We start from the raw sequence: 12,225 nt of genomic DNA, 5'->3' as shown, positions 1-12,225 counted from the left end.
ATTTATTGTCTTGGGAATAAGTTTTAAACATGCAGATTGCAACCATGTTTGATATTTCACATGTATTTCATTCAAACATAGAAGAAAGGAGAACAGATAAAGGAAGGGAATAGAATTATGAACATATTTCAAACGATTCAGAGCAGTATATTGTTCATTTCTCACTTGCTGGTTAGGTATGTAAATTAGACAACAGTTCGCTTTCATAGGAAAAATGTAGGAAATGAGAACTGTACTAGCTGTGTCACTGAAACCCAACTCATCTACAATATCTAGGGAATTTCGGGTTAGAAATGTCAAAACTAATGTTAAATTTCTTTTTCTTTTCTTTTTTTTTTTTGGGGGGGGGGGTCTAGTCATGAGGCCTGAACTCTGGGCCTGGGCGCTGTCCCTCAGCTCTTCAGCTCAAGGATAGCGCTCTATCACTTGAGCCACAGTGCCACTTCCGGCTTTTTTCTTTTTGCTTATGTGGTGTTGAGGAATCGAACCCAGGGCCTGATGCATGCAAGGCAAGCACTCTACCACTGAGCCACCTTCCCAGCCCCACTAATGTTACATTTCTTATACTTAATTTTAGTAATCATAAATGGCATAGCCATTTTATTTTGTAGCCATTCCAAGAGTTGTATGGATGCCAAATACATACAACTAAAATTTAAAAACTTATGAATCACTGGTTTGAGTTTTACATAGTAACATTTTATCTAAACATGATTTTAGAAAAAGAAGAAAAATAACTGCAAAACAACCAGGTTGCTAATGCATCCTCATAAATCATGGAAAATACTAATAGGCTTATCACTGTATCAATCTGACACCAAATCGACAAGTCTGTTTAGGAGTTACAATGTTGTATTGCATTAATTTAATGATGCCATTAGTGCTATTTGCAGTGATTGGACTAGCATAAACAGTGAGTATTTAGGGTACTGTTTCTCATTAGGAATAAATACCTACTTCCACTAATTGCTTCTAGCTCTGCTTCTATTAAGTGCACACTTTGTACATACTAATAATCTATTATCAGCTGCTTTTGGTTAATTAAAATTCTTGTCTATAAACATCAGATAAAATAAAGATATCTATCCTGATCTGTGTTTTTATATACTAAATGAAAATTCTAGAAATTGAATTCATTTCCAAAAAGTACAGGAGTAATAAAATGATGTACATTCCAGATTTATTCATGGCGAGCACAAAACATGTTGTAAAAACAACCTTACCTTGTAGTTGCAGTAGTTAAGAACAATATCACCCAGTTCTTCTGTTTGGAAAATAGTGTTTTCAAGATAGCATCTGCGTACTTTAAGTAAAGATATAAATGCCAGCCCCCAAGAAAGACTTTGGTGATGTGCTTTTTCTCTTGAATATTTGAAAGATAACATACTAATTTGTTTTGCAGGCTCTAGAATCTACCTAAAACATACTGTGGTGTTATGTTGATTTTCTGAATTTGGTAATGATTTCTAAGTAGATTTCATGGCTTTAGTTCTCAGTGGCAAGTTACTCTTTCCATGTTTCAGAAGGATGTATACTGAAATACTCTATATCGACATTGCCTTAATGCTCATTCTTCTTAAGTGTACTTCTAGATCCAGCCATTTGTGATCATGAACATGTACTATACTTGGGTTCTAAACTTAGGATGTCAGCACAGTTTAACTGCATTCACTTCTGTTGTTCATAATGAAATAATAAAGGAGAAAATGTTTAACAGTACAGAGAAAGTAGAATAAATTGTAAGGTTACTTACTTGTTAAGGAAATTATGTCATTTAAACACAAATGGATCTCTGTCTATTATCTAAGAATGTTTATCATGTTACCAAGTTGCAAAGTCAAGTTCTAGAAAAATATATGCACTACCAGTGTAACTGTAACTGGCATTTGTAAAATAAATACTGTATTTTATTCAAGAAGAATCACTGTAACAGGCAAACTGAAATAAGAGTAAGTTCCATGGCTTAGATCTGTTCTTTAGGTAACTGTGCCATCTAGATTTTCTACAAATGAAATTGAGGATGCATACTTTGGTGTGGGGGGGGGCGTAGCTGTCTGTTTTATAAATAGATTATACGTAGAATGGTTCAGCTATGTAAACACAAGCATGGACAGAGAGACATTTAGAAACAAGCTCTGGATCTATAGATACATGTATGCGCATATAATTTAATGATGTCCAGTCAGGTGTTCAGTTCTCTGAGTCCATTCTCATTTTCATTCTCAGTTGAAAGGAGAACTCTTCACCATTTTTGGTGGTTCTAGGGTTTGAACTTCAGGCTTTGCACTCACTAAACAATACTGTACTGGTGAGCCACTGTATTTTTCTTGGATCTACCCCCTTTTTGATATTTACTGGGTTAAGATTTAACATGCTCCTGTAAGTGTCAGATGGGTCCGTCTCCCCTCCACAGTTTTCTTCCCATCCCAGCTGTTCCTTCTCCCCAGACTCAAGTGGTGCTTCTGCTTCCTTTCACATATGTGTAGTGAGCGTCTGGCTGGCTTTGGCTCCATTCCCTTTTGTATTCACCCATCCCCCTTGACCTGGTCCCTTCCCTTACAATCTTGTTTCAGCTGCCTGACATTCATTTTGTTAAACTGTTAAGTGTTCAAAAGGTTCATTCCATGAGGCTTCACTCCTGCTGTTAGTCAATTAAATCATATACCTACACACATATACATATATGTAAACTTATGCCCCAGTGTGTATTACATGGGAGGTTGTATTTGGTATCTCCGATCCACATATGAGAGCAGATATGCACCTTTTGTCTTCCTGGGCCTGGTCTCCTTCACTCAACATGGTATTTTCCAGGTCTGTCAAGTTCCCGTCAAATGATATAATTTCATTCATCTCCATGGATATATGTTTGCTTTTCAAGCCATTCATCCCCTGCAGGGCATGCGTCTGGGTTGTTTCTGTAACCTGACTGTGGTGAATCCTCACCCACGGTGAAGTTGTGTGTGCAGGTGCCTTGCTGTGCCGGTAACGCAGGCTCTCGCAATGCCCTCGAGTGGCATTCTTGGATCATGGCATAGCTCCACACTTAGCTTTTTGAGGAATCTCCATCCTGATTTCCACAGTGGTTGCACTTACTTACATTTCTGCCAAAGCATATTAAGGTCCCTTCTTCCCTGTATCCTTTCCAGCATTGGTTGTTCATATTCTGGATGATGGCTGTGCTGGCTGAAATGTGTTGGAATCTCAGTGTTGTTTTGATTTGTACTTTTTATGGCCAGAAATGCTGAGCATTTCTTTACATATTGATTGGCCATCTGTACTTCTGAGAAGGGACTGTTCAACTCCTTTGATCCATTTGTTAACCGGGTTAATGATTGTTGGGGATTTTTGTTTTTTAAGATCCTTGTATATTCTGGTTATTAGACCCATGTCAGAAATAAAGCTGGCAAAGTTCTTGTCCCATTCTGTTTCTCTGATTTTTGAGATAGGGATTGCTGTGCTTTCTGCACAGACACCTTCCTGGACCTTGGTCTGCTAGTTTGAGGCACATGGGTGACACTGTGTCATGCTATTGGTTGAAAGGAACAGGTAACCTTTTCTGCCCAGGATGATTGAACTGAAATCCTCCCATTCTCAGCACTTCGGGTTGGGGGGCATGTGGAACCCGAGTACCACTGGAGAGCCTTTCCCCTTCTGGTGCCGTGTGGCCTTGGGTGCTCACCTGATGCCCTCAGCCTCTAACGGTCACCCAGTTTGGATAGTGCATGAGTGTGGCTAGATTGTAAGTTCCTTAAAAGCATTGATATTTTGTCTTTGAATGTTAATGTCAGAGAATTAGTAGTGAAGGTATGTGTTAAAAGAAGATAGGAATAAAAAGCTTTCAGTCCTCAGGTGGACACTAGTGGCCCATGCCTGTAATGCCAGCTATTCAGGACGCTGAGATCTGAGGATCACAATTTGAAGCCTGCCTGGGCAGGAAAGCCCATAAGACTCTTATCTCTAATAAACTGCTCAGAAAAAGCTGGAAGTGGAACTGCAGCTTAAGTGGTAGAGTGCTAACCTTGAGCCAAAAACAAACAAGAAACTCAGGGACAGTGCCTAGGCCCTGAGTTCAAGCCCCAGGACTGGCACCAAAAAAAGAAAAAGAAAAAGAAAACAAATATATAAAGTATATTTTTTTGGCTAGGATTACAGGTGTGAGCCATGGGTGCCTGGCTCTATTTCAGTTATTCACACACACACACACACACACACAAGGTGATGGGTAGGTTAATTTGCTTGACTGTAAAAATTACTTACGTTTGTGTGTGTATATGTGTGCCTGTTTATGTATGTGTGTATATCAGGTGATAAATCCTAAGTCTCTACAATTTTGTAACCTCTAATACAGATTAAGGAAAGACAAGCTGATGTACTTAAGTCATAGTAGGTTTAGCCCTGAAAGGAAGACAAAAACTCCCTAGAATAAATCCAATTGAGATTCCAGAAAGAACACCTCCTACTTATTTTTTGACCATGTTAACTTTCTCAAACCTTCCCAAAGGTTTCCTGTGTTTTCATTTATATGGCTGTACACATATACTATTTGCGGAAGTGGCGCTGTAGCTCAAGTGGTAGAGCGCTGGCCTTGAGCTGAAGAGCTGAGGGACAGCGCCCAGGTCCAGAGTTCAAGCCCCACGACCGACAAAAAAAAAAAAAAATCACATATACTATTTGCAATCAAGATTTACTAAAATGTGAAACCTTTTATATATTTTGCTCAGTACCAAAATAAAACATCAACAACTTATACCTTGAAAAGAAACATATACTTCTGTTCTCTTTATCTAGAGGACATCTATATACATATGCATTTCCTTTTTCTGCATCTAGAGCACATTTTCATTTGAAGAGATGCTCACATTAGAGCAAACATGGTGATAAAATTTGCATAGATGCCAATCAACCTAAAAGAAGCTCAGAAATTGGAGTTGGAATTTAAGATGTGTGAGAATAAAGACAGGAACAGGAAAGCTGGGAGAACTCTACACTCCTATTTTTGCAGGTAGTAAATGATGGTAAAAATGTGGTCTGTTCACTTTAAAGGCTGGATTATGTTGCCAAAAGGCTGAAGCATAATTAATAGGCAAAGTAGACCTGGGAAGACAAGATGTTGACTGAGGAGCACAATATGAGAGTCTCAGCTCTCTAAGTGATTCTTCCTTAAATTTGGAAATTGGAGATTTTTTTCTCCTTTGTTAAAAGGAGATCAATGGTAAGACCATTATTTATTTATTTATTTGTATCAATCCTCTAGTAATCAAGATCTCTGGTTTAATGACTTTTCTAATACTTATTCAAACCTCTCCCAGGCAAACACAGCTTTCTTTCATGCAGTATCTCATTACACATTAATTGTGCATATTTTTACTATGGACTACCATCCTTGTCATACTTCAGAGCCTGTCACTGTTGATAGCATTAAGTCTCACTGTGAATAGAGAGAACTCATAAATGCCATTTTCAGCAAACATTGTTATTTTTTCTTGTCAGATTGTTTTCTAGTGGGTTCTGATAGGGTTTCTTCTGCTGTCTCATTAGCAAGCATCATTTGACAGAAAGGCCAAAGCCAACATAATGCCACCTTGCTCAGCTTTTTGTCTTTGCCTGGGACTATTCAAAATACTTTTTTTTTCTCTTCACTATAAGAAGGTTCTCAGCCATTTGTATGCTGATAATTAATAACTGTTGATAGCATATGTATGCCCTTCTGTATTTTGGCACCTCTAGTAATTCTTATTGCACTGGGAGCTTCCTTCATCAGTTAAGAGTGAAAACAAGTTTACAGTCTATGATTCCTTACTTTCAGGTAAAGTTTGTGTAACGTGAATAGTGAGGGGTGTATGAAAGAGGTGTCATGTGGTTATAATATGTTGAATTGTTCTTGTTAAGTGGTCTTGGAATCCTTACAGAAAAGGTGCTACTTAGTACAAAATATTGTTGTGTCTGTATTTGCTTAGCTTATAAATTACAGTCACAGAGCAAGTGTTTTTTTTAATCATTCAAAAAACAAAGCCAACATAGCTTTCCCAAAGACAGCCACCTGCACCATCAACATAACCACCAGCTGAGGGCTGAGATTGTCACCACCGCTTACCACACATGATGGCTGACGCTGCTTGCTAGATAATCAGGCTCAGCCTTATGACCAGTGGTGCTTCAGGTAGAAGAACCTGACATAGTAACAAGAAAGTATGTTCTTAAGTCATAATCACAGAAAATTGGGTCTAAAGTATATAGACAGCAGACATATTTGATAGAATAAAATGTAATCTCATCAGAAAACAACAGCATTTATTATTGAAACTGTGCTCTCCAAAGTATGGGCCATTATGTTAATTATCATGTCACGTAAGATGTTATTCAAGCAAAACACTAGAATGAAAGAAGATATAGTTACTTCCTTCATTAAATATTTGGGGAAATTTTTATTAAAGCATTATATTTGAAACCATTCATCTCTTTAAAGAGAAAAGTAGTGGCTTGCTAGCCAATGTGATTTGAATGAACCACACATGCTTGAGTACATGAAAATGCCAACTTACACTTTTTCCTGGTATTTAGTCTTGTCATAACTTGTGCTAAAATTGTTTCCTGCTCAGTATTTCTTCATACATGTTGTCTGTTGATAGCACTGCTCAGTGTTTCTCCATTCGTGTCGTCTGTTGATAGCGCTGTACAAACAACTTGTTTAATAGAGATCTAGTTGTTTGCAAGCCTGCCTCGGATGAGTTTGGTGAGCACTGGGGTGGAGACCACGTGCTTGGTTATGGCTCAGATTATGAGTATAAAGCCTGCTTTCACATCTGGTGTTACGTTCACCCTCCTTCGTCTGGGTAGAAGGCACAACTTCAGCTGCTAAGTGGCTTGACATCCTGCAGTTTACCAGTATAATCACTGCATGATGTTTGTCAAATAGTATATAGACGTCTTCTCATTCCCTAATTTGGGGTGTCTTTCAGTTCCCCTAAAACAAACAAAAAAACCTCCTCAAAGTCCTAGGACATAAATTGCATTGCTAATTAGTACATGAGTACCATCTAGTGGTGGCATTGCTAGCTACAGGTTTACTAGTGAACAAAAAAAGTGATAAGCATGTTTTATAATGAGCTGTCTGAGAAGTGAAGGGATGAGGCTGTCTGAGCACATCACTCACCAGACACAGCACAGAAGCACAGAGTGCGTCCGAGTCGTAGTGGGATCTATTTCCTGGCCCACAAGGAACACGGGCATGCTTTTACATTGTAATCATGAGTGTGAATGGGAAATCATGGGGTTCTAGGTGTGGGTGCCACCAGGAAGGACTGGATTAGACACTGAGTGTAACTGGTGGACAGTTCTGAGAAGAAGACATTGATTTGAGGTCAAAGCCCAGGTCTGGTGGATGTGCCTCGCTGGCTTTAGGTGTGCGCACTGTGACTGTCCTTCAAAACCTGACACAGGTGTGCACACCGGAGGTCCAAATCAGCAGAGGCTCTAATCCACACCCAGAGGAGGAGCCTGCAAACAGGATCTACTTGACGTAATATTTAGTGGTGAGCAGATCAAGGTTTTATCTCTTTCCAGAAAAGCTTTCCTATGAAAAGATGTTGTGTGCCTTTGATACAGGAGAGAAAGTAGCCATCATTAAGTGCAAATTTACTCGCCAGACCTGGTAGTATAGGCCTGTGATCAGGCTCTTGGGAAGCTGGGACAAGAAGATAGTGAATTCTAGGCCATCCTAGCTCAGTGGCAAATTTGAGACCAGCCTGGGCTATATGTCCATAACCTGTCTCAGAAGACAATATATACGTACACGTGTAATACATGTGCGTATATAATACCACGAACAGCCATCTTTCTCTGAAGTTAAATCTAAGAAAAATAGAAACATTTAAAGTTACTGAGTGGAGAGTCACAGACGGTTAACTCTAAGTGATAAAACCGATTGTAATGTCGGACTTCCCAATGTTTGTGCAACAAGTTGTCATAGAAATTGAGCTCAGATCTTGCTTAGAAGCAAGCGGACACCTGTAGCCTCTATGACCCGGAATGGGTGCAGTGTCCCCAGGAGACGCCAGCGCCGCGCCCCGGTGACCCGGAATGGGTGCAGTGTCGCCAGGACCAGCGCCGCGCCCCGGTGACCCGGAATGGGTGCAGTGTCCCCAGGACCAGCGCCGCGCCCCGGTGACCCGGAATGGGTGCAGTGTCCCCAGGAGACGCCAGCGCCGCGCCAGGCCCCGGAGCAGCCGGCTGCCCAGCCTTAGGTGCAGAGCGCTGGGGATATAGGAAGGGTCTAGGTGGATGGACGTTCATCATTTGAAGAGAAGCTCGAGGATTTCCCACGTGGCAGCGATGAAAGGCTTGGGGGGGAGGGATGGGGGAAGCATTTGATGGGCGGGGGGCAGTGATGGAAAGTGGGGGGCACGCGGCTTTTTCTGGGTGAGCCACTGGCGTGACCGCTGCCCGAGCGGCAGGTGTCCGCCGGCGCACGCTGACACCTCGGGCCCGAGGGGGGTAGAAATGCACGCGGCCCACCGAGCGGGCACGCACGCGGAGCGCAGCCTGCGCCGGGGCCCACGCGAGGCGTGGGTGCGAGGGTTCACACCGGGGCGCCAGGAGCTCGGTTCCAGCCTCGCCCCGCTGGCCGCATCACAAGGCAGTGCCCCGAAGCTAATGGTCGCCCCTCGCCTGACCGCGGGAGGCCGCACCCGGTCACCAGACGGCCTCTCCCGCTGGCGGCCCGGCCTGCACGTCCTCCTGCTGGCGGCCTGGCCGGGTCTGCTCGTCCTCCCTGGACCAGGCCTCGGCCGGCTCGTACTCCCGCTGGAGGCCCGGGCCCCATCTCCGCGCTCCCGCTGGCCGCCCGGCCCGGCCGTCCTCCCTGGACCAGGCCTCCAGTGGGTGGCTGGCTGCGCCCCTCCTCTCCACGGTGGGCAGGGGTCTATCTGAGGAGCCAAGCCGGCCCCTCTGCCTCGTGCCGCTCCGCGCCTTGGCACGCTTTTGCGGACCTGCGTGTGCACAGTTGAATCACACTTGTTTGATCGCCCGCTTCTACGCCCGGGCGGTGGGGAGACCCCGCTCTGCTCCGCGGCGTTCCGGCCCCCCTCCCCCCCCACTAGGACCCGAGGCGCCGCGCGGCTCCGACCCATCCGTCCGGCGCGCACTCGCCTGCCGGCCCACAGCCGGCGCGGGGAGCCAGCCCGGGGCTCGGGGAGAGCGCGGTCCGCGCTGACACGGAGGCACACGAGCGAGCGGCGCCTGCGGGGCGTGGGCCTGGACGACCAGAGGACGCGGACTGACGGCCAATCAGAGCCGGGCGGGGCGCGGGCGCGGCCGCCGGGACCCGCCCACAGGTGGGAGCCAGCCCGCGGGCCGGGCGCCCAGCGCCCTCCACAGGTGCGCCCGCCCGCGCGCGTGAGGCCGGCGGCAGGGAGGTAACGACCAAGCGGGGCGAGCGGGCGGCGGGCGGCCGTGGGAGTCGGCGCCGGCAGACAATGGCCCGGCGGCGGCCGCGGGATTCGCTACCTGGGCTGCGCTTGCGTCCGCAGCCGCCGTGCGGGGAGGCGGCCGGGTCCGCCGCCGCCCAGCGCGGCTCCTGGGAACCGGCGGGAGGCGGCCTCAACTTGCATGCCGCGCCGCGGAGCGGGCGCTCCGGGAGGACGGGCGCGCGTCCTCGCCGTGCGCTCGGGCGGACCGGGCCAAGGCGGGCGGCGGGCGGGCGGCGCCGGCCAGCTCGCGCCCAGGCTCCGCCACCGCCGGGCGGGCGCCGCGAGGCTGCGGAGCCGCAGGCGGGGCGGGGCGAGCGGCGCGGGCTCCTTTAAAGGCGGGGGCGCGCGGGGGCGCGAGTGCCCTGGCAGCGAGCGGTGGGAGCGGCCGCGGGCGGCCCGGAGACCCCGCGCCCGGACCAGCCGCCCGCCGCGGCGCGGGAGCCGGTGCCGTGGGCGCCGGTGGAGCGGATGCCGTGCCCCGTCCCCGCCGCGCTGCCCGCGGACGCGTGAGAGCCCGACCTCCTCCGCGGGCTGCAGACCCGGGACCCGGGGACCCGAGCCGGCCGTGCCCGCCGCGGGCCGGGGCCGGGGCCGGGCGCGAGGACGGCCGGGCCGGGCCGGGCCGGCGGCTCCGGGTAAGTGGCTGCCTTCGCAGCCGCGGGCGGGCGCCGCCTCTCCGCCGGGCCGAGGAGGCCGCCCGGAGCGGGGCTCCCCGCCGGGGGACGTGGGAAAGTTGGAGCAGGAGCGGAGGGCGGCGCGGGCCGAGGCCCCCCGCCGCTGGAGCTCGGACCCGGCTCCGCGGAGGAGTTGGGACTTGGGACCGGGAGGCCGGGTGCGGAGGCCGGGGAGCGGACGGCGGCTCGCGAGAAGGACCGTGAGGACCCGACCCTTCCCGTGGCCCGAGCCGAAACCCGCAAACGCCCCGCTTCGCTTTAAGTTACGTAAAGCCTCTCGCCTTCGCGAGCCCAGAAGCGCCGACTCGGAGCTGTCGGAGCGGCGATTTGCCGGCGAGAAAACAATCAGCGCGCAGGCGGGCTTTGGCGTGGAGAGTGGAGCGGAAAGCCCAGGATGCCCGGCGGGGTCCGAGGCTGGAGGGAGGCTGGCCGACCCTTGACCTCCAGCAAGCCTGGAGTTGGCGCTGTGTAGCTTAGCCTGGTGACCCTGAGGGTAAAAGCAAAGCTTCAGCCGGTGTTAAATGTCTGCAGGGTCTGTTGATCAACTACAGGGTCTTAGCCTGGTTTCCCATTTCCTGCAAACTAGCTTTAAGTTGTGTCTGGTCAGTCTGTGGGAGCTTCAGCAGGACAGTCTAGAAGGTGACAGGCACGTAGTACCTCCATCAGATCGGAAAACTGGCCTTAGAAGTGTTTAGCTTAAATGATGAGGAAATAAAATTACTGAGTTAAAAGTCACAGAAAGGGAATGTGATATAAAAGGATTGAGGAGGGGTGACGGGAACCCTAGTTGAAAAGGAAAGCCAGCGCAGAGCTTCTGTGTGAGGGCATTTGGTGGGATGCTCCAGTTCATCCTGCTCAAACCCCAAAAAGCGATGAAGTGCCTCGTTCCGTAGACAGCTAAACAGGAAGTTAGAACCCTGAAGAGCCAGAAGGAAAAGCTGCATTCGTGCAGCAAGTGGATGAGAGACTTTGTGTTCTGTCCTGGTCGGCTCCGATGCCCCCCTGTGTGAGGTTTTGGGGAGAGGGGCAATGAAGGGTGCATTTTCGAAGTGGTTTCGGTCACCGGGTTGAAGAGTGACTTGGAGGATCTACAGTCAAATCATGGGCAGATGAGCGAGCTGTGCTTATTTTGGAATCATTACAAAAATCATTTACTTGCTTGTAAAAATACACCCGTTTTTTGTAAAACTTAAAGAAGTGACTGGTCAGATGTGAGTGTGTATGTGCAAACAGATGCAGTTCTTTGCTATTGTATCAACTAAAATGCCTTCACCAACTCCAGAGGCAGCTGCATGGTTCCGTGTCAAGTGACTTAGCTATAGGGCCAGAGGGTGTCAGTAAAGGGTAGAAGGCTCTCTGGGTGAAAAAGTAACCATTCGGGGCTTTGTCTACCTTGTACATAAAGATAAGATATATTTTTGTGAAGATTAAAGTATGTCAAGACGGAAGCTTGTCTAGATAGCTATAACGTCATATTTATTAAATGAGCTTGGCTAAAACGCGGTGGTCCTGCAGGCTCTACAGGGACCCCAAATCCATGAAAACCTGTCGGAGAGCTGTATGCACGAGAGGGTCTGCCCTCTCCATCCCGCCATGCCCTTTTGACTAACAGTAGTCTCTGAGTGGTCTTTTGGAATAAAGTTTAAACACTTCTACTAGAAGTCTAGGAGTTTCTCTCAGTTTCAAGATTCATGCATTTGAGTTAGTGTCATAGGCTTCCTTACTCTGAAGATACAAACACGGGGACGTGTTTAGGACATGGTATTTTTTAGGCGACTGTAAGGCTCTGATACTACCTTACATGAGCTTCTCAGCACTTTAGAGAAGGAAAGACCAGTCGGAAGCTCAAACGAGTGGAAACCCTGTGGAGGCCTATTTTCTGAGCACTTGGTGATCAATAATTCTACATTAGAGGCTAATATATTTTAAAAAGTAATGAAGTATATAAACCGCCATACTTAAGATTTAGGATTAAAAACTATGAACTGGCTCCCATCTTTCTTGTTTCATGTGATTTCTGAATAATTCCAATTTATGCTGCTTAGTTATGATAACTAGAATATAATAGATTTCTAATTTTC

The sequence above is a fragment of the Dipodomys spectabilis genome, unplaced genomic scaffold (genome assembly GCF_019054845.1).
Source record: "Dipodomys spectabilis isolate Male_0828 unplaced genomic scaffold, ASM1905484v1 ptg000076l, whole genome shotgun sequence".
Taxonomy (NCBI): Eukaryota; Metazoa; Chordata; class Mammalia; order Rodentia; family Heteromyidae; genus Dipodomys; species Dipodomys spectabilis.
This window is presented reverse-complemented; position numbering follows the sequence as displayed.